At 43.9% G+C, this 20,135-nt stretch overlaps 1 protein-coding gene and 33 non-coding genes across 41 annotated transcripts in view; 33 read left to right on the top strand and 1 right to left on the bottom strand.

The window, feature by feature from the left end:
- Positions 1–20,135, bottom strand: part of cadpsa (Ca2+-dependent activator protein for secretion a) — a 327,287-nt gene that overhangs the window by 203,561 nt on the left and 103,591 nt on the right. The gene's annotated exons all lie outside the window — the stretch shown is intronic.
- On the top strand, positions 665–777 carry trnal-caa (transfer RNA leucine (anticodon CAA)). Its single transcript has 2 exons — positions 665–702; positions 732–777. It is a non-coding gene; the product is annotated as a tRNA-Leu (tRNA).
- Positions 1,156–1,237, top strand: trnas-uga (transfer RNA serine (anticodon UGA)). The gene has a single exon. It is a non-coding gene; the product is annotated as a tRNA-Ser (tRNA).
- Positions 1,535–1,616, top strand: trnas-aga (transfer RNA serine (anticodon AGA)). The gene has a single exon. It is a non-coding gene; the product is annotated as a tRNA-Ser (tRNA).
- trnal-caa (transfer RNA leucine (anticodon CAA)) lies at positions 2,263–2,375 on the top strand. The gene is made up of 2 exons: positions 2,263–2,300; positions 2,330–2,375. It is a non-coding gene; the product is annotated as a tRNA-Leu (tRNA).
- trnas-uga (transfer RNA serine (anticodon UGA)) lies at positions 2,754–2,835 on the top strand. Its single transcript has one exon. It is a non-coding gene; the product is annotated as a tRNA-Ser (tRNA).
- Positions 3,587–3,699, top strand: trnal-caa (transfer RNA leucine (anticodon CAA)). The gene is made up of 2 exons: positions 3,587–3,624; positions 3,654–3,699. It is a non-coding gene; the product is annotated as a tRNA-Leu (tRNA).
- Positions 4,078–4,159, top strand: trnas-uga (transfer RNA serine (anticodon UGA)). Its single transcript has one exon. It is a non-coding gene; the product is annotated as a tRNA-Ser (tRNA).
- trnal-caa (transfer RNA leucine (anticodon CAA)) lies at positions 4,911–5,023 on the top strand. The gene is made up of 2 exons: positions 4,911–4,948; positions 4,978–5,023. It is a non-coding gene; the product is annotated as a tRNA-Leu (tRNA).
- On the top strand, positions 5,402–5,483 carry trnas-uga (transfer RNA serine (anticodon UGA)). The gene has a single exon. It is a non-coding gene; the product is annotated as a tRNA-Ser (tRNA).
- On the top strand, positions 6,130–6,242 carry trnal-caa (transfer RNA leucine (anticodon CAA)). The gene is made up of 2 exons: positions 6,130–6,167; positions 6,197–6,242. It is a non-coding gene; the product is annotated as a tRNA-Leu (tRNA).
- On the top strand, positions 6,621–6,702 carry trnas-uga (transfer RNA serine (anticodon UGA)). The gene has a single exon. It is a non-coding gene; the product is annotated as a tRNA-Ser (tRNA).
- Positions 7,454–7,566, top strand: trnal-caa (transfer RNA leucine (anticodon CAA)). Its single transcript has 2 exons — positions 7,454–7,491; positions 7,521–7,566. It is a non-coding gene; the product is annotated as a tRNA-Leu (tRNA).
- Positions 7,945–8,026, top strand: trnas-uga (transfer RNA serine (anticodon UGA)). The gene has a single exon. It is a non-coding gene; the product is annotated as a tRNA-Ser (tRNA).
- Positions 8,778–8,890, top strand: trnal-caa (transfer RNA leucine (anticodon CAA)). The gene is made up of 2 exons: positions 8,778–8,815; positions 8,845–8,890. It is a non-coding gene; the product is annotated as a tRNA-Leu (tRNA).
- trnas-uga (transfer RNA serine (anticodon UGA)) lies at positions 9,269–9,350 on the top strand. Its single transcript has one exon. It is a non-coding gene; the product is annotated as a tRNA-Ser (tRNA).
- On the top strand, positions 9,648–9,729 carry trnas-aga (transfer RNA serine (anticodon AGA)). The gene has a single exon. It is a non-coding gene; the product is annotated as a tRNA-Ser (tRNA).
- Positions 10,376–10,488, top strand: trnal-caa (transfer RNA leucine (anticodon CAA)). The gene is made up of 2 exons: positions 10,376–10,413; positions 10,443–10,488. It is a non-coding gene; the product is annotated as a tRNA-Leu (tRNA).
- trnas-uga (transfer RNA serine (anticodon UGA)) lies at positions 10,867–10,948 on the top strand. Its single transcript has one exon. It is a non-coding gene; the product is annotated as a tRNA-Ser (tRNA).
- On the top strand, positions 11,699–11,811 carry trnal-caa (transfer RNA leucine (anticodon CAA)). The gene is made up of 2 exons: positions 11,699–11,736; positions 11,766–11,811. It is a non-coding gene; the product is annotated as a tRNA-Leu (tRNA).
- On the top strand, positions 12,190–12,271 carry trnas-uga (transfer RNA serine (anticodon UGA)). The gene has a single exon. It is a non-coding gene; the product is annotated as a tRNA-Ser (tRNA).
- trnas-aga (transfer RNA serine (anticodon AGA)) lies at positions 12,569–12,650 on the top strand. Its single transcript has one exon. It is a non-coding gene; the product is annotated as a tRNA-Ser (tRNA).
- trnal-caa (transfer RNA leucine (anticodon CAA)) lies at positions 13,297–13,409 on the top strand. Its single transcript has 2 exons — positions 13,297–13,334; positions 13,364–13,409. It is a non-coding gene; the product is annotated as a tRNA-Leu (tRNA).
- On the top strand, positions 13,788–13,869 carry trnas-uga (transfer RNA serine (anticodon UGA)). Its single transcript has one exon. It is a non-coding gene; the product is annotated as a tRNA-Ser (tRNA).
- On the top strand, positions 14,619–14,731 carry trnal-uaa (transfer RNA leucine (anticodon UAA)). Its single transcript has 2 exons — positions 14,619–14,656; positions 14,686–14,731. It is a non-coding gene; the product is annotated as a tRNA-Leu (tRNA).
- trnas-uga (transfer RNA serine (anticodon UGA)) lies at positions 15,110–15,191 on the top strand. The gene has a single exon. It is a non-coding gene; the product is annotated as a tRNA-Ser (tRNA).
- Positions 15,943–16,055, top strand: trnal-caa (transfer RNA leucine (anticodon CAA)). The gene is made up of 2 exons: positions 15,943–15,980; positions 16,010–16,055. It is a non-coding gene; the product is annotated as a tRNA-Leu (tRNA).
- On the top strand, positions 16,434–16,515 carry trnas-uga (transfer RNA serine (anticodon UGA)). Its single transcript has one exon. It is a non-coding gene; the product is annotated as a tRNA-Ser (tRNA).
- Positions 16,813–16,894, top strand: trnas-aga (transfer RNA serine (anticodon AGA)). The gene has a single exon. It is a non-coding gene; the product is annotated as a tRNA-Ser (tRNA).
- trnal-uaa (transfer RNA leucine (anticodon UAA)) lies at positions 17,536–17,648 on the top strand. Its single transcript has 2 exons — positions 17,536–17,573; positions 17,603–17,648. It is a non-coding gene; the product is annotated as a tRNA-Leu (tRNA).
- trnas-uga (transfer RNA serine (anticodon UGA)) lies at positions 18,027–18,108 on the top strand. Its single transcript has one exon. It is a non-coding gene; the product is annotated as a tRNA-Ser (tRNA).
- On the top strand, positions 18,406–18,487 carry trnas-aga (transfer RNA serine (anticodon AGA)). The gene has a single exon. It is a non-coding gene; the product is annotated as a tRNA-Ser (tRNA).
- On the top strand, positions 19,134–19,246 carry trnal-caa (transfer RNA leucine (anticodon CAA)). Its single transcript has 2 exons — positions 19,134–19,171; positions 19,201–19,246. It is a non-coding gene; the product is annotated as a tRNA-Leu (tRNA).
- Positions 19,625–19,706, top strand: trnas-uga (transfer RNA serine (anticodon UGA)). The gene has a single exon. It is a non-coding gene; the product is annotated as a tRNA-Ser (tRNA).

The raw sequence follows: 20,135 nt of genomic DNA, 5'->3' as shown, positions 1-20,135 counted from the left end.
ACTCAGCGAATTGGGTCTTCTGATCAAATTAAAGTCTGGATTCAAAGCCCACTGTTGAAGGTGTGTCTGCCGAGTTCCTTTCTCGGAACTTACGATCGCTGCTAAAGGTTTGAGACACGCTATTTGGACCAAGTACAGCCATGGCTACAAGGCACGCTCTTGAAAACTCCTGTTGAAGGAATCAGGGTTGACTTGGCTTCTAGGATTTTAATTAGGGACCAGTCTGTTGAAATGAGACCAGCTGTTGGCCGTTGTTCAAGTGCGAGTGGTTTACATGGGGAAACAGGTTATTAAGAGTCAGCATGGCCAAGTGTTCTAATGAGCTACACAAAGTGGACTTCCTTCCACTGTGTATGAAGACTTTTGGTTTCCCAAGGAAGGTATGGGTTTGAGTAAAAGTCTTGTCAATATCTTTTCAACATGAGTCTGAACTCAGCAGTAGATACTTAAGTGACCAGACTATTGCGTTTTAGTTTCACAAGGATTACAGATTGTTACAATCCAGCATAGTCGATTACTCTCGGGCACTTGACAAAAGATGACTCCTACAGCAAATTGGGCTTTCTGCCTCCAAATGAAGGAATGTATTCAAAATGCACTGCTAAAAATTGCTGGGACGAGACTGGTTTCGGTTTTGTTTCCTTTGATTTCAATGTTGCTGTATGTCAGGATGGCCGAGTGGTCTAAGGCGCCAGACTCAAGAGATGCATCTTTCCTTAGTGATTTGGGCTTTCTGGTCTCTGAAGAGAGGCGTGGGTTCAAATCCCACTCCTGACACACTCTAATGATTTTTGATTCGGCTCTTGACACTTGTCCGACAGACTTCACTGCAGGTTTTGCATTTATCTTTGAATTGTGCGCTCATGATGTTGCAACCATCAAAATTGGCTGTTTAGTCTTAAAACCTGATTGTGTAAAACCGAGGAGACATGACAATAAGTGGATTTATTGTGATCCCGATTAACCCCATCTGACCAAAGTCAGCACGAGCCTAACCACTGGATGTCTGAATGTACATGGTTCTTGTGACATGCATGGAACAGAATAACAGCCAATCAAGCAGCCAGTTGAAACTTATACTGTTGCTGAAAATCAGAAATGGGGGCAATCACTGATGTTACTGTTAATGTTAGCACATAATGATAAAGCTCGGAAGTTGTTGTGGACGAGTGGTTAAGGTGATGGACTTGAAATCCATTGGGGTCTCCCCGCGTAGGTTCGAATCCTACCGACAGCGCAATTATTTTCTGGAATTTAGCTCTCTTAATTCTCTTGGGTTCAGTTTCGTCAGAAAAATGGTGATGTCGGCAAGGTGTGACTGGTTACTCAGCGAATTGGGTCTTCTGATCAAATTAAAGTCTGGATTCAAAGCCCACTGTTGAAGGTGTGTCTGCCGAGTTCCTTTCTCTGAACTTACGATCGCTGCTAAAGGTTTGAGACCCTCTGTAGGCTGTAGGAGATGCTGTTTCTTTCTGCGGTGCCAACTGCTCCATTCAACAAGCACTAGCGTTAATATTAAACATGCATGTGTAAGGTTGTCGTGGCCGAGTGGTTAAGGAGATGGACTAGAAATCCATTGGGTTCTCACCTCGTAGGTTCGAATCCTGCCGACAACGACCCCATTTTCTGTAAATCAGCTCTGTGTTGTTGATTGAGGAGAACTTTTTGAGCAATGCTGTCGTCAAGGTGTCACTGATGCCGTAGCTACCTGAGCAAATTTGGACCAAGTACAGCCATGGCTACAAGGCACGCTCTTGAAAACTCCTGTTGAAGGAATCAGGGTTGACTTGGCTTCTAGGATTTTAATTAGGGACCAGTCTGTTGAAATGAGACCAGCTGTTGGCCGTTGTTCAAGAGCGAGTTGTTTACATGGGGAAACAGGTTCTTAAGAGTCAGCATGGCCAAGTGTTCTAATGAGCTACACAAAGTGGACTTCCTTCCACTGTGTATGAAGACTTTTGGTTTCCCAAGGAAGTTATGGGTTTGAGTAAAAGTCTTGTCAATATCTTTTCAACATGAGTCTGAACTCAGAAGTAGATACTTAAGTGACCAGACTATTGCGTTTTAGTTTCACAAGGATTACAGATTGTTACAATCCAGCATAGCCGATTACTCTCGGGCACTTGACAAAGGATGACTCCTCCAGCAAATTGGTTTCTGCCTCCAAATGAAGGAATGTATTCAAAATGCACTGCTAAAAATTGCTTTGCTGGGACGAGACTGGTTTCAGTTTTGTTTCCTTTGATTTCAATGTTGATGTATGTCAGGATGGCAGAGTGGTCTAAGGCGCCAGACTCAAGAGATGCATCTTTCCTTAGTGATTTGGGCTTTCTGGTCTCCGAAGGGAGGCGTGGGTTCAAATCCCACTCCTGACACCCTCTAGTGATTTTTGATTCGGCTCTTGACACTTGTCCGACAGACTTCACTGCAGGTTTTGCATTTATCTTTGAATTGTGCGCTCATGATGTTGCAACCATCAAAATTGGCTGTTTAGTCTTAAAACCTGATTGTGTAAAACCGAGGAGACATGACAATAAGTGGATTTATTGTGATCCCGATTAACCCCATCTGACCAAAGTCAGCACGAGCCTTACCACTGGATGTCTGAATGTACATGGTTATTGTGACATGCATGGAACAGAATAACAGCCAATCAAGCAGCCAGTTGAAACTTATACTGTTGCTGAAAATCAGAAATGGGGGCAATCACTGATGTTACTGCTAATGTCAGCACATAATGATAAAGCTCGGAAGTTGTTGTGGCCGAGTGGCTAAGGCGATGGACTTGAAATCCATTGGGGTCTCCCTGCGTAGGTTCGAATCCTGCCGACAACGCAATTATTTTCTGGAATTTAGCTCTCTTTCTTCTCTTGGGTTCAGTTTCGTCAGAAAAATGGTGATGTCGGCAAGGTGTGACTGGTTACTCAGCGAATTGGGTCTTCTGATCAAATTAAAGTCTGGATTCAAAGCCCACTGTTGAAGGTGTGTCTGCCGAGTTCCTTTCTCGGAACTTACGATCGCTGCTAAAGGTTTGAAACACGCTATTTGGACCAAGTACAGCCATGGCTACAAGGCACGCTCTTGAAAACTCCTGTTGAAGGAATCAGGGTTGACTTGGCTTCTAGGATTTTAATTAGGGACCAGTCTGTTGAAATGAGACCAGCTGTTGGCCGTTGTTCAAGAGCGAGTGGTTTACATGGGGAAACAGGTTCTTAAGAGTCAGCATGGCCAAGTGTTCTAATGAGCTACACAAAGTGGACTTCCTTCCACTGTGTATGAAAACTTTTGGTTTCCCAAGGAAGGTATGGGTTTGAGTAAAAGTCTTGTCAATATCTTTTCAACATGAGTCTGAACTCAGCAGTAGATACTTAAGTGACCAGACTATTGCGTTTTAGTTTCACAAGGATTACAGATTGTTACAATCCAGCATAGCCGATTACTCTCGGGCACTTGACAAAAGATGACTCCTACAGCAAATTGGGCTTTCTGCCTCCAAATGAAGGAATGTATTCAAAATGCACTGCTAAAAATTGCTGGGACGAGACTGGTTTCGGTTTTGTTTCCTTTGATTTCATTGTTGCTGTATGTCAGGATGGCCGAGTGGTCTAAGGCGCCAGACTCAAGAGATGCATCTTTCCTTAGTGATTTGGGCTTTCTGGTGTCCGAAGGGAGGCGTGGGTTCAAATCCCACTCCTGACACCCTCTAATGATTTTTGATTCGGCTCTTGACACTTGTCCGACAGACTTCACTGCAGGTTTTGCATTTATCTTTGAATTGTGCGCTCATGATGTTGCAACCATCAAAATTGGCAGTTTAGTCTTAAAACCTGATTGTGTAAAACCGAGGAGACATGACAATAAGTGGATTTATTGTGATCCCGATTAACCCCATCTGACCAAAGTCAGCACGAGCCTAACCACTGGATGTCTGAATGTACATGGTTCTTGTGACATGCATGGAACAGAATAACAGCCAATCAAGCAGCCAGTTGAAACTTATACTGTTGCTGAAAATCAGAAATGGGGGCAATCACTGATGTTACTGCTAATGTTAGCACATAATGATAAAGCTCGCAAGTTGTTGTGGCCGAGTGGTTAAGGCGATGGACTTGAAATCCATTGGGGTCTCCCTGCGTAGGTTCGAATCCTGCCGACAACGCAATTATTTTCTGGAATTTAGCTCTCTTTCTTCTCTTGGGTTCAGTTTCGTCAGAAAAATGGTGATGTCGGCAAGGTGTGACTGGTTACTCAGCGAATTGGGTCTTCTGATCAAATTAAAGTCTGGATTCAAAGCCCACTGTTGAAGGTGTGTCTGCCGAGTTCCTTTCTCGGAACTTACGATCGCTGCTAAAGGTTTGAAACACGCTATTTGGACCAAGTACAGCCATGGCTACAAGGCACGCTCTTGAAAACTCCTGTTGAAGGAATCAGGGTTGACTTGGCATCTAGGATTTTAATTAGGGACCAGTCTGTTGAAATGAGACCAGCTGTTGGCCGTTGTTCAAGAGCGAGTGGTTTACATGGGGAAACAGGTTCTTAAGAGTCAGCATGGCCAAGTGTTCTAATGAGCTACACAAAGTGGACTTCCTTCCACTGTGTATGAAGACTTTTGGTTTCCCAAGGAAGGTATGGGTTTGAGTAAAAGTCTTGTCAATATCTTTTCAACATGAGTCTGAACTCAGCAGTAGATACTTAAGTGACCAGACTATTGCGTTTTAGTTTCACAAGGATTACAGATTGTTACAATCCAGCATAGCCGATTACTCTCGGGCACTTGACAAAAGATGACTCCTACAGCAAATTGGGCTTTCTGCCTTCAAATGAAGGAATGTATTCAAAATACACTGCTAAAAATTGCTGGGACGAGACTGGTTTCGGTTTTGTTTCCTTTGATTTCAATGTTGCTGTATGTCAGGATGGCCGAGTGGTCTAAGGCGCCAGACTCAAGAGATGCATCTTTCCTTAGTGATTTGGGCTTTCTGGTCTCCGAAGAGAGGCGTGGGTTCAAATCCCACTCCTGACACACTCTAATGATTTTTGATTCGGCTCTTGACACTTGTCCGACAGACTTCACTGCAGGTTTTGCATTTATCTTTGAATTGTGCGCTCATGATGTTGCAACCATCAAAATTGGCTGTTTAGTCTTAAAACCTGATTGTGTAAAACCGAGGAGACATGACAATAAGTGGATTTATTGTGATCCCGATTAACCCCATCTGACCAAAGTCAGCACGAGCCTAACCACTGGATGTCTGAATGTACATGGTTCTTGTGACATGCATGGAACAGAATAACAGCCAATCAAGCAGCCAGTTGAAACTTATACTGTTGCTGAAAATCAGAAATGGGGGCAATCACTGATGTTACTGCTAATGTTAGCACATAATGATAAAGCTCGGAAGTTGTTGTGGCCGAGTGGTTAAGGTGATGGACTTGAAATCCATTGGGGTCTCCCCGCGTAGGTTCGAATCCTGCCGACAACGACCCCATTTTCTGTAAATCAGCTCTGTGTTGTTGATTGAGGAGAACTTTTTGAGCAATGCTGTCGTCAAGGTGTCACTGATGCCGTAGCTACCTGAGCAAATTTGGACCAAGTACAGCCATGGCTACAAGGCACGCTCTTGAAAACTCCTGTTGAAGGAATCAGGGTTGACTTGGCTTCTAGGATTTTAATTAGGGACCAGTCTGTTGAAATGAGACCAGCTGTTGGCCGTTGTTCAAGAGCGAGTTGTTTACATGGGGAAACAGGTTCTTAAGAGTCAGCATGGCCAAGTGTTCTAATGAGCTACACAAAGTGGACTTCCTTCCACTGTGTATGAAGACTTTTGGTTTCCCAAGGAAGTTATGGGTTTGAGTAAAAGTCTTGTCAATATCTTTTCAACATGAGTCTGAACTCAGAAGTAGATACTTAAGTGACCAGACTATTGCGTTTTAGTTTCACAAGGATTACAGATTGTTACAATCCAGCATAGCCGATTACTCTCGGGCACTTGACAAAGGATGACTCCTCCAGCAAATTGGTTTCTGCCTCCAAATGAAGGAATGTATTCAAAATGCACTGCTAAAAATTGCTTTGCTGGGACGAGACTGGTTTCAGTTTTGTTTCCTTTGATTTCAATGTTGATGTATGTCAGGATGGCAGAGTGGTCTAAGGCGCCAGACTCAAGAGATGCATCTTTCCTTAGTGATTTGGGCTTTCTGGTCTCCGAAGGGAGGCGTGGGTTCAAATCCCACTCCTGACACCCTCTAGTGATTTTTGATTCGGCTCTTGACACTTGTCCGACAGACTTCACTGCAGGTTTTGCATTTATCTTTGAATTGTGCGCTCATGATGTTGCAACCATCAAAATTGGCTGTTTAGTCTTAAAACCTGATTGTGTAAAACCGAGGAGACATGACAATAAGTGGATTTATTGTGATCCCGATTAACCCCATCTGACCAAAGTCAGCACGAGCCTTACCACTGGATGTCTGAATGTACATGGTTATTGTGACATGCATGGAACAGAATAACAGCCAATCAAGCAGCCAGTTGAAACTTATACTGTTGCTGAAAATCAGAAATGGGGGCAATCACTGATGTTACTGCTAATGTCAGCACATAATGATAAAGCTCGGAAGTTGTTGTGGCCGAGTGGCTAAGGCGATGGACTTGACATCCATTGGGGTCTCCCTGCGTAGGTTCGAATCCTGCCGATAACGCAATTATTTTCTGGAATTTAGCTCTCTTTCTTCTCTTGGGTTCAGTTTCGTCAGAAAAATGGTGATGTCGGCAAGGTGTGACTGGTTACTCAGCGAATTGGGTCTTCTGATCAAATTAAAGTCTGGATTCAAAGCCCACTGTTGAAGGTGTGTCTGCCGAGTTCCTTTCTCGGAACTTACGATCGCTGCTAAAGGTTTGAAACACGCTATTTGGACCAAGTACAGCCATGGCTACAAGGCACGCTCTTGAAAACTCCTGTTGAAGGAATCAGGGTTGACTTGGCTTCTAGGATTTTAATTAGGGACCAGTCTGTTGAAATGAGACCAGCTGTTGGCCGTTGTTCAAGAGCGAGTGGTTTACATGGGGAAACAGGTTCTTAAGAGTCAGCATGGCCAAGTGTTCTAATGAGCTACACAAAGTGGACTTCCTTCCACTGTGTATGAAAACTTTTGGTTTCCCAAGGAAGGTATGGGTTTGAGTAAAAGTCTTGTCAATATCTTTTCAACATGAGTCTGAACTCAGCAGTAGATACTTAAGTGACCAGACTATTGCGTTTTAGTTTCACAAGGATTACAGATTGTTACAATCCAGCATAGCCGATTACTCTCGGGCACTTGACAAAAGATGACTCCTACAGCAAATTGGGCTTTCTGCCTCCAAATGAAGGAATGTATTCAAAATGCACTGCTAAAAATTGCTGGGACGAGACTGGTTTCGGTTTTGTTTCCTTTGATTTCAATGTTGCTGTATGTCAGGATGGCCGAGTGGTCTAAGGCGCCAGACTCAAGAGATGCATCTTTCCTTAGTGATTTGGGCTTTCTGGTCTCCGAAGGGAGGCGTGGGTTCAAATCCCACTCCTGACACCCTCTAATGATTTTTGATTCGGCTCTTGACACTTGTCCGACAGACTTCACTGCAGGTTTTGCATTTATCTTTGAATTGTGCGCTCATGATGTTGCAACCATCAAAATTGGCTGTTTAGTCTTAAAACCTGATTGTGTAAAACCGAGGAGACATGACAATAAGTGGATTTATTGTGATCCCGATTAACCCCATCTGACCAAAGTCAGCACGAGCCTAACCACTGGATGTCTGAATGTACATGGTTCTTGTGACATGCATGGAACAGAATAACAGCCAATCAAGCAGCCAGTTGAAACTTATACTGTTGCTGAAAATCAGAAATGGGGGCAATCACTGATGTTACTGCTAATGTTAGCACATAATGATAAAGCTCGCAAGTTGTTGTGGCCGAGTGGTTAAGGCGATGGACTTGAAATCCATTGGGGTCTCCCTGCGTAGGTTCGAATCCTGCCGACAACGCAATTATTTTCTGGAATTTAGCTCTCTTTCTTCTCTTGGGTTCAGTTTCGTCAGAAAAATGGTGATGTCGGCAAGGTGTGACTGGTTACTCAGCGAATTGGGTCTTCTGATCAAATTAAAGTCTGGATTCAAAGCCCACTGTTGAAGGTGTGTCTGCCGAGTTCCTTTCTCGGAACTTACGATCGCTGCTAAAGGTTTGAAACACGCTATTTGGACCAAGTACAGCCATGGCTACAAGGCACGCTCTTGAAAACTCCTGTTGAAGGAATCAGGGTTGACTTGGCATCTAGGATTTTAATTAGGGACCAGTCTGTTGAAATGAGACCAGCTGTTGGCCGTTGTTCAAGAGCGAGTGGTTTACATGGGGAAACAGGTTCTTAAGAGTCAGCATGGCCAAGTGTTCTAATGAGCTACACAAAGTGGACTTCCTTCCACTGTGTATGAAGACTTTTGGTTTCCCAAGGAAGGTATGGGTTTGAGTAAAAGTCTTGTCAATATCTTTTCAACATGAGTCTGAACTCAGCAGTAGATACTTAAGTGACCAGACTATTGCGTTTTAGTTTCACAAGGATTACAGATTGTTACAATCCAGCATAGCCGATTACTCTCGGGCACTTGACAAAAGATGACTCCTACAGCAAATTGGGCTTTCTGCCTCCAAATGAAGGAATGTATTCAAAATACACTGCTAAAAATTGCTGGGACGAGACTGGTTTCGGTTTTGTTTCCTTTGATTTCAATGTTGCTGTATGTCAGGATGGCCGAGTGGTCTAAGGCGCCAGACTCAAGAGATGCATCTTTCCTTAGTGATTTGGGCTTTCTGGTCTCCGAAGAGAGGCGTGGGTTCAAATCCCACTCCTGACACACTCTAATGATTTTTGATTCGGCTCTTGACACTTGTCCGACAGACTTCACTGCAGGTTTTGCATTTATCTTTGAATTGTGCGCTCATGATGTTGCAACCATCAAAATTGGCTGTTTAGTCTTAAAACCTGATTGTGTAAAACCGAGGAGACATGACAATAAGTGGATTTATTGTGATCCCGATTAACCCCATCTGACCAAAGTCAGCACGAGCCTAACCACTGGATGTCTGAATGTACATGGTTCTTGTGACATGCATGGAACAGAATAACAGCCAATCAAGCAGCCAGTTGAAACTTATACTGTTGCTGAAAATCAGAAATGGGGGCAATCACTGATGTTACTGCTAATGTTAGCACATAATGATAAAGCTCGGAAGTTGTTGTGGCCGAGTGGTTAAGGTGATGGACTTGAAATCCATTGGGGTCTCCCCGCGTAGGTTCGAATCCTACCGACAGCGCATTTATTTTCTGGAATTTAGCTCTCTTTCTTCTCTTGGGTTCAGTTTCGTCAGAAAAATGGTGATGTCGGCAAGGTGTGACTGGTTACTCAGCGAATTGGGTCTTCTGATCAAATTAAAGTCTGGATTCAAAGCCCACTGTTGAAGGTGTGTCTGCCGAGTTCCTTTCTCGGAACTTACGATCGCTGCTAAAGGTTTGAGACCCTCTGTAGGCTGTAGGAGATGCTGTTTCTTTCTGCGGTGCCAACTGCTCCATTCAACAAGCACTAGCGTTAATATTAAACATGCATGTGTAAGGTTGTCGTGGCCGAGTGGTTAAGGCGATGGAATAGAAATCCATTGGGTTCTCACCTCGTAGGTTCGAATCCTGCCGACAACGACACCATTTTCTGTAAATCAGCTCTGTGTTGTTGATTGAGGAGAACTTTTTGAGCAATGCTGTCGTCAAGGTGTCACTGATGCCGTAGCTACCTGAGCAAATTTGGACCAAGTACAGCCATGGCTACAAGGCACGCTCTTGAAAACTCCTGTTGAAGGAATCAGGGTTGACTTGGCTTCTAGGATTTTAATTAGGGACCAGTCTGTTGAAATGAGACCAGCTGTTGGCCGTTGTTCAAGAGCGAGTTGTTTACATGGGGAAACAGGTTCTTAAGAGTCAGCATGGCCAAGTGTTCTAATGAGCTACACAAAGTGGACTTCCTTCCACTGTGTATGAAGACTTTTGGTTTCCCAAGGAAGTTATGGGTTTGAGTAAAAGTCTTGTCAATATCTTTTCAACATGAGTCTGAACTCAGAAGTAGATACTTAAGTGACCAGACTATTGCAATTTAGTTTCACAAGGATTACAGATTGTTACAATCCAGCATAGCCGATTACTCTCGGGCACTTGACAAAGGATGACTCCTCCAGCAAATTGGTTTCTGCCTCCAAATGAAGGAATGTATTCAAAATGCACTGCTAAAAATTGCTTTGCTGGGACGAGACTGGTTTCAGTTTTGTTTCCTTTGATTTCAATGTTGATGTATGTCAGGATGGCCGAGTGGTCTAAGGCGCCAGACTCAAGAGATGCATCTTTCCTTAGTGATTTGGGCTTTCTGGTCTCCGAAGGGAGGCTTGGGTTCAAATCCCACTCCTGACACCCTCTAGTGATTTTTGATTCGGCTCTTGACACTTGTCCGACAGACTTCACTGCAGGTTTTGCATTTATCTTTGAATTGTGCGCTCATGATGTTGCAACCATCAAAATTGGCTGTTTAGTCTTAAAACCTGATTGTGTAAAACCGAGGAGACATGACAATAAGTGGATTTATTGTGATCCCGATTAACCCCATCTGACCAAAGTCAGCACGAGCCTTACCACTGGATGTCTGAATGTACATGGTTCTTGTGACATGCATGGAACAGAATAACAGCCAATCAAGCAGCCAGTTGAAACTTATACTGTTGCTGAAAATCAGAAATGGGGGCAATCACTGATGTTACTGCTAATGTCAGCACATAATGATAAAGCTCGTAAGTTGTTGTGGCCGAGTGGTTAAGGCGATGGACTTGAAATCCATTGGGGTCTCCCTGCGTAGGTTCGAATCCTGCCGACAACGCAATTATTTTCTGGAATTTAGCTCTCTTTCTTCTCTTGGGTTCAGTTTCGTCAGAAAAATGGTGATGTCGGCAAGGTGTGACTGGTTACTCAGCGAATTGGGTCTTCTGATCAAATTAAAGTCTGGATTCAAAGCCCACTGTTGAAGGTGTGTCTGCCGAGTTCCTTTCTCGGAACTTACGATCGCTGCTAAAGCTTTGAGACACGCTATTTGGACCAAGTACAGCCATGGCTACAAGGCACGCTCTTGAAAACTCCTGTTGAAGGAATCAGGGTTGACTTGGCTTCTAGGATTTTAATTAGGGACCAGTCTGTTGAAATGAGACCAGCTGTTGGCCGTTGTTCAAGTGCGAGTGGTTTACATGGGGAAACAGGTTCTTAAGAGTCAGCATGGCCAAGTGTTCTAATGAGCTACACAAAGTGGACTTCCTTCCACTGTGTATGAAGACTTTTGGTTTCCCAAGGAAGGTATGGGTTTGAGTAAAAGTCTTGTCAATATCTTTTCAACATGAGTCTGAACTCAGCAGTAGATACTTAAGTGACCAGACTATTGCGTTTTAGTTTCACAAGGATTACAGATTGTTTCAATCCAGCATAGCCGATTACTCTCGGGCACTTGACAAAAGATGACTCCTACAGCAAATTGGGCTTTCTGCCTCCAAATGAAGGAATGTATTCAAAATGCACTGCTAAAAATTGCTGGGACGAGACTGGTTTCGGTTTTGTTTCCTTTGATTTCACGTTGCTGTATGTCAGGATGGCCGAGTGGTCTAAGGCGCCAGACTCAAGAGATGCATCTTTCCTTAGTGATTTGGGCTTTCTGGTCTCCGAAGGGAGGCGTGGGTTCAAATCCCACTCCTGACACCCTCTAATGATTTTTGATTCGGCTCTTGACACTTGTCCAACAGACTTCACTGCAGGTTTTGCATTTATCTTTGAATTGTGCGCTCATGATGTTGCAACCATCAAAATTGGCTGTTTAGTCTTAAAACCTGATTGTGTAAAACCGAGGAGACATGACAATAAGTGGATTTATTGTGATCCCGATTAACCCCATCTGACCAAAGTCAGCACGAGCCTAACCACTGGATGTCTGAATGTACATGGTTCTTGTGACATGCATGGAACAGAATAACAGCCAATCAAGCAGCCAGTTGAAACTTATACTGTTGCTGAAAATCAGAAATGGGGGCAATCACTGATGTTACTGCTAATGTTAGCACATAATGATAAAGCTCGGAAGTTGTTGTGGCCGAGTGGTTAAGGTGATGGACTTGAAATCCATTGGGGTCTCCCCGCGTAGGTTCGAATCCTACCGACAGCGCAATTATTTTCTGGAATTTAGCTCTCTTTCTTCTCTTGGGTTCAGTTTCGTCAGAAAAATGGTGATGTCGGCAAGGTGTGACTGGTTACTCAGCGAATTGGGTCTTCTGATCAAATTAAAGTCTGGATTCAAAGCCCACTGTTGAAGGTGTGTCTGCCGAGTTCCTTTCTCGGAACTTACGATCGCTGCTAAAGGTTTGAGACCCTCTGTAGGCTGTAGGAGATGCTGTTTCTTTCTGCGGTGCCAACTGCTCCATTCAACAAGCACTAGCGTTAATATTAAACATGCATGTGTAAGGTTGTCGTGGCCGAGTGGTTAAGGCGATGGACTAGAAATCCATTGGGTTCTCCCGTCGTAGGTTCGAATCCTGCCGACAACGACCCCATTTTCTGTAAATCAGCTCTGTGTTGTTGATTGAGGAGAACATTTTGAGCAATGCTGTCGTCAAGGTGTCACTGATGCCGTAGCTACCTGAGCAAATTTGGACCAAGTACAGCCATGGCTACAAGGCACGCTCTTGAAAACTCCTGTTGAAGGAATCAGGGTTGACTTGGCTTCTAGGATTTTAATTAGGGACAAGTCTGTTGAAATGAGACCAGCTGTTGGCCGTTGTTCAAGAGCGAGTTGTTTACATGGGGAAACAGGTTCTTAAGAGTCAGCATGGCCAAGTGTTCTAATGAGCTACACAAAGTGGACTTCCTTCCACTGTGTATGAAGACTTTTGGTTTCCCAAGGAAGTTATGGGTTTGAGTAAAAGTCTTGTCAATATCTTTTCAACATGAGTCTGAACTCAGAAGTAGATACTTAAGTGACCAGACTATTGCGTTTTAGTTTCACAAGGATTACAGATTGTTACAATCCAGCATAGCCGATTACTCTCGGGCACTTGACAAAGGATGACTCCTCCAGCAAATTGGTTTCTGCCTCCAAATGAAGGAATGTATTCAAAATGCACTGCGAAAAATTGCTTTACTGGGACGAGACTGGTTTCAGTTTTGTTTCCTTTGATTTCAATGTTGCTGTATGTCAGGATGGCCGAGTGGTCTAAGGCGCCAGACTCAAGAGATGCATCTTTCCTTAGTGATTTGGGCTTTCTGGTCTCAGAATGGAGGCGTGGGTTCAAATCCCACTCCTGACACCCTCTATTGATTTTTGATTCGGCTCTTGACACTTGTCCGACAGACTTCACTGCAGGTTTTGCATTTATCTTTGAATTGTGCGCTCATGATGTTGCAACCATCAAAATTGGCTGTTTAGTCTTAAAACCTGATTGTGTAAAACCGAGGAGACATGACAATAAGTGGATTTATTGTGATCCCGATTAACCCCATCTGACCAAAGTCAGCACGAGCCTTACCACTGGATGTCTGAATGTACATGGTTCTTGTGACATGCATGGAACAGAATAACAGCCAATCAAGCAGCCAGTTGAAACTTATACTGTTGCTGAAAATCAGAAATGGGGGCAATCACTGATGTTACTGCTAATGTCAGCACATAATGATAAAGCTCGGAAGTTGTTGTGGCCGAGTGGTTAAGGCGATGGACTTGAAATCCATTGGGGTCTCCCTGCGTAGGTTCGAATCCTGCCGACAACGCAATTATTTTCTGGAATTTAGCTCTCTTTCTTCTCTTGGGTTCAGTTTCGTCAGAAAAATGGTGATGTCGGCAAGGTGTGACTGGTTACTCAGCGAATTGGGTCTTCTGATCAAATTAAAGTCTGGATTCAAAGCCCACTGTTGAAGGTGTGTCTGCCGAGTTCCTTTCTCGGAACTTACGATCGCTGCTAAAGGTTTGAGACACGCTATTTGGACCAAGTACAGCCATGGCTACAAGGCACGCTCTTGAAAACTCCTGTTGAAGGAATCAGGGTTGACTTGGCTTCTAGGATTTTAATTAGGGACCAGTCTGTTGAAATGAGACCAGCTGTTGGCCGTTGTTCAAGTGCGAGTGGTTTACATGGGGAAACAGGTTCTTAAGAGTCAGCATGGCCAAGTGTTCTAATGAGCTACACAAAGTGGACTTCCTTCCACTGTGTATGAAGACTTTTGGTTTCCCAAGGAAGTTATGGGTTTGAGTAAAAGTCTTGTCAATATCTTTTCAACATGAGTCTGAACTCAGAAGTAGATACTTAAGTGACCAGACTATTGCGTTTTAGTTTCACAAGGATTACAGATTGTTACAATCCAGCATAGCCGATTACTCTCGGGCACTTGACAAAGGATGACTCCTCCAGCAAATTGGTTTCTGCCTCCAAATGAAGGAATGTATTCAAAATGCACTGCTAAAAATTGCTGGGACGAGACTGGTTTCAGTTTTGTTTCCTTTGATTTCAATGTTGATGTATGTCAGGATGGCCGAGTGGTCTAAGGCGCCAGACTTAAGAGATGCATCTTTCCTTAGTGATTTGGGCTTTCTGGTCTCCGAAGGGAGGCGTGGGTTCAAATCCCACTCCTGACACCCTCTAGTGATTTTTGATTCGGCTCTTGACACTTGTCCGACAGACTTCACTGCAGGTTTTGCATTTATCTTTGAATTGTGCGCTCATGATGTTGCAACCATCAAAATTGGCTGTTCAGTCTTAAAACCTGATTGTGTAAAACCGAGGAGACATGACAATAAGTGGATTTATTGTGATCCCGATTAACCCCATCTGACCAAAGTCAGCACGAGCCTTACCACTGGATGTCTGAATGTACATGGTTCTTGTGCCATGCATGGAACAGAATAACAGCCAATCAAGCAGCCAGTTGAAACTTATACTGTTGCTGAAAATCAGAAATGGGGGCAATCACTGATGTTACTGCTAATGTCAGCACATAATGATAAAGCTCGGAGGTTGTTGTGGCCGAGTGGTTAAGGCGATGGACTTGAAATCCATTGGGGTCTCCCTGCGTAGGTTCGAATCCTGCCGACAACGCAATTATTTTCTGGAATTTAGCTCTCTTTCTTCTCTTGGGTTCAGTTTCGTCAGAAAAATGGTGATGTCGGCAAGGTGTGACTGGTTACTCAGCGAATTGGGTCTTCTGATCAAATTAAAGTCTGGATTCAAAGCCCACTGTTGAAGGTGTGTCTGCCGAGTTCCTTTCTCGGAACTTACGATCGCTGCTAAAGGTTTGAAACACGCTATTTGGACCAAGTACAGCCATGGCTACAAGGCACGCTCTTGAAAACTCCTGTTGAAGGAATCAGGGTTGACTTGGCTTCTAGGATTTTAATTAGGGACCAGTCTGTTGAAATGAGACCAGCTGTTGGCCGTTGTTCAAGAGCGAGTGGTTTACATGGGGAAACAGGTTCTTAAGAGTCAGCATGGCCAAGTGTTCTAATGAGCTACACAAAGTGGACTTCCTTCCACTGTGTATGAAGACTTTTGGTTTCCCAAGGAAGGTATGGGTTTGAGTAAAAGTCTTGTCAATATCTTTTCAACATGAGTCTGAACTCAGCAGTAGATACTTAAGTGACCAGACTATTGCGTTTTAGTTTCACAAGGATTACAGATTGTTACAATCCAGCATAGCCGATTACTCTCGGGCACTTGACAAAAGATGACTCCTACAGCAAATTGGGCTTTCTGCCTCCAAATGAAGGAATGTATTCAAAATACACTGCTAAAAATTGCTGGGACGAGACTGGTTTCGGTTTTGTTTCCTTTGATTTCAATGTTGATGTATGTCAGGATGGCCGAGTGGTCTAAGGCGCCAGACTCAAGAGATGCATCTTTCCTTAGTGATTTGGGCTTTCTGGTCTCCGAAGGGAGGCGTGGGTTCAAATCCCACTCCTGACACCCTCTAATGATTTTTGATTCGGCTCTTGACACTTGTCCGACAGACTTCACTGCAGGTTTTGCATTTATCTTTGAATTGTGCGCTCATGATGTTGCAACCATCAAAATTGGCTGTTTAGTCTTAAAACCTGATTGTGTAAAACCGAGGAGACATGACAATAAGTGGATTTATTGTGATCCCGATTAAACCCATCTGACCAAAGTCAGCACGAGCCTAACCACTGGATGTCTGAATGTACATGGTTCTTGTGACATGCATGGAACAGAATAAAAGCCAATCAAGCAGCCAGTTGAAACTTATACTGTTGCTGAAAATCAGAAATGGGGGCAATCACTGATGTTACTGCTAATGTTAGCACATAATGATAAAGCTCGGAAGTTGTTGTGGCCGAGTGGTTAAGGTGATGGACTTGAAATCCATTGGGGTCTCCCCGCGTAGGTTCGAATCCTACCGACAGCGCAATTATTTTCTGGAATTTAGCTCTCTTTCTTCTCTTGGGTTCAGTTTCGTCAGAAAAATGGTGATGTCGGCAAGGTGTGACTGGTTACTCAGCGAATTGGGTCTTCTGATCAAATTAAAGTCTGGATTCAAAGCCCACTGTTGAAGGTGTGTCTGCCGAGTTCCTTTCTCGGAACTTACGATCGCTGCTAAAGGTTTGAGACCCTCTGTAGGCTGTAGGAGATGCTGTTTCTTTCTGCGGTGCCAACTGCTCCATTCAACAAGCACTAGCGTTAATATTAAACATGCATGTGTAAGGTTGTCGTGGCCGAGTGGTTAAGGCGATGGACTAGAAATCCATTGGGTTCTCCCCTCGTAGGTTCGAATCCTGCCGACAACGACCCCATTTTCTGTAAATCAGCTCTGTGTTGTTGATTGAGGAGAACTTTTTGAGCAATGCTGTCGTCAAGGTGTCACTGATGCCGTAGCTACCTGAGCAAATTTGGACCAAGTACAGCCATGGCTACAAGGCACGCTCTTGAAAACTCCTGTTGAAGGAATCAGGGTTGACTTGGCTTCTAGGATTTTAATTAGGGACCAGTCTGTTGAAATGAGACCAGCTGTTGGCCGTTGTTCAAGAGCGAGTTGTTTACATGGGGAAACAGGTTATTAAGAGTCAGCATGGCCAAGTGTTCTAATGAGCTACACAAAGTGGACTTCCTTCCACTGTGTATGAAGACTTTTGGTTTCCCAAGGAAGTTATGGGTTTGAGTAAAAGTCTTGTCAATATCTTTTCAACATGAGTCTGAACTCAGAAGTAGATACTTAAGTGACCAGACTATTGCGTTTTAGTTTCACAAGGATTACAGATTGTTACAATCCAGCATAGCCGATTACTCTCGGGCACTTGACAAAGGATGACTCCTCCAGCAAATTGGTTTCTGCCTCCAAATGAAGGAATGTATTCAAAATGCACTGCTAAAAATTGCTGGGACGAGACTGGTTTCAGTTTTGTTTCCTTTGATTTCAATGTTGATGTATGTCAGGATGGCCGAGTGGTCTAAGGCGCCAGACTTAAGAGATGCATCTTTCCTTAGTGATTTGGGCTTTCTGGTCTCCGAAGGGAGGCGTGGGTTCAAATCCCACTCCTGACACCCTCTAGTGATTTTTGATTCGGCTCTTGACACTTGTCCGACAGACTTCACTGCAGGTTTTGCATTTATCTTTGAATTGTGCGCTCATGATGTTGCAACCATCAAAATTGGCTGTTCAGTCTTAAAACCTGATTGTGTAAAACCGAGGAGACATGTCAATAAGTGGATTTATTGTGATCCCGATTAACCCCATCTGACCAAAGTCAGCACGAGCCTTACCACTGGATGTCTGAATGTACATGGTTCTTGTGCCATGCATGGAACAGAATAACAGCCAATCAAGCAGCCAGTTGAAACTTATACTGTTGCTGAAAATCAGAAATGGGGGCAATCACTGATGTTACTGCTAATGTTAGCACATAATGATAAAGCTCGGAAGTTGTTGTGGCCGAGTGGTTAAGGTGATGGACTTGAAATCCATTGGGGTCTCCCCGCGTAGGTTCGAATCCTACCGACAGCGCAATTATTTTCTGGAATTTAGCTCTCTTTCTTCTCTTGGGTTCAGTTTCGTCAGAAAAATGGTGATGTCGGCAAGGTGTGACTGGTTACTCAGCGAATTGGGTCTTCTGATCAAATTAAAGTCTGGATTCAAAGCCCACTGTTGAAGGTGTGTCTGCCGAGTTCCTTTCTCGGAACTTACGATCGCTGCTAAAGGTTTGAGACCCTCTGTAGGCTGTAGGAGATGCTGTTTCTTTCTGCGGTGCCAACTGCTCCATTCAACAAGCACTAGCGTTAATATTAAACATGCATGTGTAAGGTTGTCGTGGCCGAGTGGTTAAGGCGATGGACTAGAAATCCATTGGGTTCTCCCGTCGTAGGTTCGAATCCTGCCGACAACGACCCCATTTTCTGTAAATCAGCTCTGTGTTGTTGATTGAGGAGAACATTTTGAGCAATGCTGTCGTCAAGGTGTCACTGATGCCGTAGCTACCTGAGCAAATTTGGACCAAGTACAGCCATGGCTACAAGGCACGCTCTTGAAAACTCCTGTTGAAGGAATCAGGGTTGACTTGGCTTCTAGGATTTTAATTAGGGACAAGTCTGTTGAAATGAGACCAGCTGTTGGCCGTTGTTCAAGAGCGAGTTGTTTACATGGGGAAACAGGTTCTTAAGAGTCAGCATGGCCAAGTGTTCTAATGAGCTACACAAAGTGGACTTCCTTCCACTGTGTATGAAGACTTTTGGTTTCCCAAGGAAGTTATGGGTTTGAGTAAAAGTCTTGTCAATATCTTTTCAACATGAGTCTGAACTCAGAAGTAGATACTTAAGTGACCAGACTATTGCGTTTTAGTTTCACAAGGATTACAGATTGTTACAATCCAGCATAGCCGATTACTCTCGGGCACTTGACAAAGGATGACTCCTCCAGCAAATTGGTTTCTGCCTCCAAATGAAGGAATGTATTCAAAATGCACTGCGAAAAATTGCTTTACTGGGACGAGACTGGTTTCAGTTTTGTTTCCTTTGATTTCAATGTTGCTGTATGTCAGGATGGCCGAGTGGTCTAAGGCGCCAGACTCAAGAGATGCATCTTTCATTAGTGATTTGGGCTTTCTGGTCTCAGAATGGAGGCGTGGGTTCAAATCCCACTCCTGACACCCTCTATTGATTTTTGATTCGGCTCTTGACACTTGTCCGACAGACTTCACTGCAGGTTTTGCATTTATCTTTGAATTGTGCGCTCATGATGTTGCAACCATCAAAATTGGCTGTTTAGTCTTAAAACCTGATTGTGTAAAACCGAGGAGACATGACAATAAGTGGATTTATTGTGATCCCGATTAACCCCATCTGACCAAAGTCAGCACGAGCCTTACCACTGGATGTCTGAATGTACATGGTTCTTGTGACATGCATGGAACAGAATAACAGCCAATCAAGCAGCCAGTTGAAACTTATACTGTTGCTGAAAATCAGAAATGGGGGCAATCACTGATGTTACTGCTAATGTCAGCACATAATGATAAAGCTCGGAAGTTGTTGTGGCCGAGTGGTTAAGGCGATGGACTTGAAATCCATTGGGGTCTCCCTGCGTAGGTTCGAATCCTGCAGACAACGCAATTATTTTCTGGAATTTAGCTCTCTTTCTTCTCTTGGGTTCAGTTTCGTCAGAAAAATGGTGATGTCGGCAAGGTGTGACTGGTTACTCAGCGAATTGGGTCTTCTGATCAAATTAAAGTCTGGATTCAAAGCCCACTGTTGAAGGTGTGTCTGCCGAGTTCCTTTCTCGGAACTTACGATCGCTGCTAAAGGTTTGAAACACGCTATTTGGACCAAGTACAGCCATGGCTACAAGGCACGCTCTTGAAAACTCCTGTTGAAGGAATCAGGGTTGACTTGGCTTCTAGGATTTTAATTAGGGACCAGTCTGTTGAAATGAGACCAGCTGTTGGCCGTTGTTCAAGAGCGAGTGGTTTACATGGGGAAACAGGTTCTTAAGAGTCAGCATGGCCAAGTGTTCTAATGAGCTACACAAAGTGGACTTCC

This window comes from Festucalex cinctus, chromosome 8 (genome assembly GCF_051991245.1).
Source record: "Festucalex cinctus isolate MCC-2025b chromosome 8, RoL_Fcin_1.0, whole genome shotgun sequence".
NCBI lineage: Eukaryota > Metazoa > Chordata > Actinopteri > Syngnathiformes > Syngnathidae > Festucalex > Festucalex cinctus.
Note: the sequence above shows the minus strand (reverse complement) of the source record. Positions and strands in the feature narration are given on the sequence as shown.